Source organism: Rutidosis leptorrhynchoides, chromosome 6 (assembly GCF_046630445.1).
Source record: "Rutidosis leptorrhynchoides isolate AG116_Rl617_1_P2 chromosome 6, CSIRO_AGI_Rlap_v1, whole genome shotgun sequence".
NCBI lineage: Eukaryota > Viridiplantae > Streptophyta > Magnoliopsida > Asterales > Asteraceae > Rutidosis > Rutidosis leptorrhynchoides.
The window spans coordinates 67,792,873-67,797,078 of NC_092338.1; positions in this window are offsets into that span (position 1 = coordinate 67,792,873).

Genomic DNA, 4,206 nt, shown 5'->3' on the forward strand with positions numbered 1-4,206 from the left:
TCCTTTAAATTTCCCTCTTTTAAAACTCCTTGTTGCACCTCCTTTATTTGAGTAGTAAGGTTAGTGTGAATCATTATATTCATAGATTTTACTCGAATGGGTTCTCTGTCCTTTCTGCTCAAGGCGTCGGCTACCACATTTGCCTTCTCTGGGTAGTAACGAATCTCAAAGTCGTAATCATTCAACAATTCAATCCACCTACGCTGCCTCATATTCAGTTGTTTCTGATTAAATATGTGTTGAAGACTTTTGTAGTCGGTATATATAATACTTTTGACCCCATATAAGCAGTGCCTCCAAGTCTTTAATGCAAAAACAACCGCGCCTAATTCCAAATCATGCGTCGTATAATTTTGCTCGTGAATCTTCAATTGTCTAGACGCATAAGCAATCACCTTCGTCCGTTGCATTAATACACAACCGAGACCTTGCTTTGATGCGTCACAATAAATCACAAAATCATCTTTCCCTTCAGGCAATGACAATATATGTGCCGTAGTTAGCTTTTTCTTCAATAATTGAAACGCCTTCTCTTGTTCATCCTTCCATTCAAATTTCTTCCCTTTATGCGTTAATGCAGTCAAGGGTTTTGCTATTTTGGAGAAATCTTGGATGAATCTTCTGTAGTAACCAGCCAATCCTAAAAATTGACGTATATACTTCGGAGTTTTTGGGGTTTCCCACTTTTCAACGGTTTCGATCTTTGACGGGTCCACCTGGATACCTTCTTTGTTCACTATGTGACCGAGGAATTGAACTTCTTCCAACCAAAATGCACACTTTGAAAACTTAGCGTACAATATTTCTTTCCTCAATACTTCTAGCACTTTTCTCAAATGTTCTTCGTGCTCTTAATCATTCTTTGAGTAAATAAGTATGTCATCGATGAAAACAATGACAAACTTGTCAATATATGGCCCACACACTCGGTTCATAAGGTCCATGAACACAGTTGGTGCGTTAGTCAATCCAAACGGCATAACTATAAACTCGTAATGACCATAACGTGTCCTAAAAGCAGTTTTTGGAATATCATCCTCCTTTACTCGCATTTGATGATATCCAGAACGTAAATCGATCTTCAAATAAACCGACGAGCCTTGTAGTTGATCAAATAAGTCATCAATTCTCGGCAGTGGATAACGGTTTTTGATGGTAACTTTGTTCAACTCTCTGTAGTCAATACACAACCTAAATGTACCATCCTTCTTCTTGACAAACAAAACAGGAGCTCCCCATGGTGATGTGCTTGGTCGAATGAAACCACGTTCTAATAGTTCTTGCAGTTGGCTTTGCAGTTCTTTCATCTCGCTGGGTGCGAGTCTATAAGGAGCACGAGCTATTGGTGCAGCTCCTGGTACAAGATCTATTTGAAATTCAACAGATCGATGTGGAGGTAGTCCCGGTAATTCTTTCGGAAATACATCGGGAAATTCTTTTGTGACGGGAACATCATTGATGCTCTTTTCTTCAGTTTGTACTTTCTTGACGTGTGCTAGAACAGCATAGCAACCTTTTCTTATTAGTTTTTGTGCCTTCAAATTACTAATAAGATGTAGCTTCATGTTGCCCTTTTCTCCGTACACCATTAAGGGTTCTCCTTCTTCTCGTACAATGCGAATTGCATTTTTATAACATACGATCTCCGCTTTCACCTTCTTCAGCCAGTCCATGCCAACTATTACATTAAAACTCCCTAACTCTACGGGTATCAAATCAATCTTAAATATTTCGCTACCCAGTTTAATTTCTCGATTCCGGCATATATAATCTGCTGAAATTAATTTACCGTTTGCTAATTCGAGTAAAAATTTACTATCCAACGGCATCAATGGACAACTTAATTTAGCACAAAAATCTCTACTCATATAGCTTCTATCTGCACCCGAATCAAATAAAATGTAAGCAGATTTATTGTCAATAAGAAACGTACCCGTAACAAGCTCCGGGTCTTCCTGTGCCTCTGCCGCATTAATATTGAAAACTCTTCCACGGCCTTGTCCATTCGTGTTCTCTTGGTTCGGGCAATTTCTAATAATGTGGCCCGGTTTTCCACATTTATAACAAACTACATTGGCATAACTTGCTCCGACACTACTTGCTCCGCCATTTCTCGTTCTGACACCATTTGTTCCTTTCGTTCTGTTAACCCCTGGTCCGTAGACCTCACACTTCGCCGCGCTATGACCATTTCTTTTATACTTGTTGCAAAATTTGGTGCAGAACCCCGAGTGATACTTTTCACACCTTTGGCATAGCTGCTTCTGATTGTTGTTGTTGCGGTTGTTATTGTTGTTGGGATGATTGTTGTAGTTGATGTTGTTGTTGTTGTTGTTGTTGTTGTTGTTGTTGGGCCGTTTGTTGTAGTTGCGATTGATGTTGCGATTGTTGGGATAGTTGTTGCGATTATTGTTGTAATTGTTGTTGTTTTTGTATTGGTGATTCTTATCACCGTTTTCCTCCCACTTTCTTTTGACTTGTTTCACATTGGCCTCTTTAGCCGCCTGTTCTTTAATTCTTTCCTCAATCTGGTTCACTAGTTTGTGAGCCATTCTACATGCCTGTTGTATAGAGGCAGGCTCGTGTGAACTTATATCTTCTTGGATTCTTTCCGGTAATCCTTTCACAAACGCGTCGATCTTCTCTTCCTCATCTTCGAACGCTCTCGGACACAATAGGCACAATTCTGTGAATCGTCTTTCGTACGTGGTAATATCAAATCCTTGGGTTCATAACCCTCTAAGTTCTGTCTTGAGCTTATTGACCTCGGTTCTGGGACGGTACTTCTCGTTCATCAAGTGCTTGAATGCTGACCACGATAGTGCGTAAGCATCATCTTGTCCCACTTGCTCTAGATAGGTATTCCACCATGTTAACGCAGTACCTGTGAAGGTATGCGTAGCGTACTTCACTTTGTCCTCTTCAGTACACTTACTTATGGCAAACACCGATTCGACCTTCTCGGTCCACAGTTTCAATCCGATCGGTCCTTCGGTTCCATCAAATTCCAAAGGTTTGCAGGCAGTGAATTCTTTGTAGGTGCATCCTACACGATTTCTTGCGCCGTTAGCTGCGTTGATAGATTCGGAGTTATTGTTGGTATGTAGCGCAGCCTGTATTGCGGCTATGTTTGAAGCAAGAAAGGCACGAAATTCCTCTTCGCTCATATTCAAGGTGTGTCGAGTAGTCGGTGCCATTTCCTTCAAAATAGTCAAATGAAACGAGTTAATCATATAGAATATCAAGAGTAGTCAATAGTATTTCGTAGCGTAATATGAACTTATTTATAAAAGCTCTTTCTTCATATTAGCGTTTTATACTCTTTAATTCGGGTAGTACCTACCCGTTAAGTTCATACTTAGTAGCTAACATACCATTTCAACTACTACAATTCTATATGAAAAACTAATCACAAAAAAAATATATATATCATATTTAAACCTTTATACAATAACTTGCAAACTTACAATACCGCTTTTTTTTTTTTTACATATAGCATGAAATATAGCACATAAAACTTTGATACAAAGTAGTTGCAAATATAATTCTAGTTAATAAATAAGGCGTTCAGCAAAGGCAATAAAGACACGTAATTCATACATCCAGAAACAAGTCATGCATTCTGGTTTTACTAATACCACTTCCCATCCTTAGTTTTGTGGAACATAACCGTTGTGACCGATAGTAAGCCAATGTTTTGTAACGTTGTCAAAAGGATGAAGGTTACGTAATGACCAACAGTCTCGTAATAACCTAAAAACCTCATTTCTTACCCCAATTACCGACTCCGTCACTTGTGGGAACGTTTTGTTTAATAGTTGTAGCCCGATGTTCTTGTTCTCACTTTGGTGAGAAGCGAACATTACTAACCCATAAGCATAACATGCTTCTTTATGTTGCATGTTAGCCACTTTTTCTAAATCACGAAGTCCTATATTCGGATATATTGAGTCAAAATAATTTCTTAACCCGTTGCGTAAAATAGCATTTGGGTTCCCCGCAATATATGCGTCAAAGTAAACACATCGTAACTTATGGATTTCCCAATGTGATATCCCCCATCTTTCGAACGAAAGCCTTTTATAAATCAAGGCATTCTTGGAATGTTCTTCGAATGTCTTACAAACTGATCTCGCCTTAAATAGTTGTGCCGAGGAATTCTGACCGACTCTAGACAAGATTTCATCAATCATGTCTCCGGGTAGG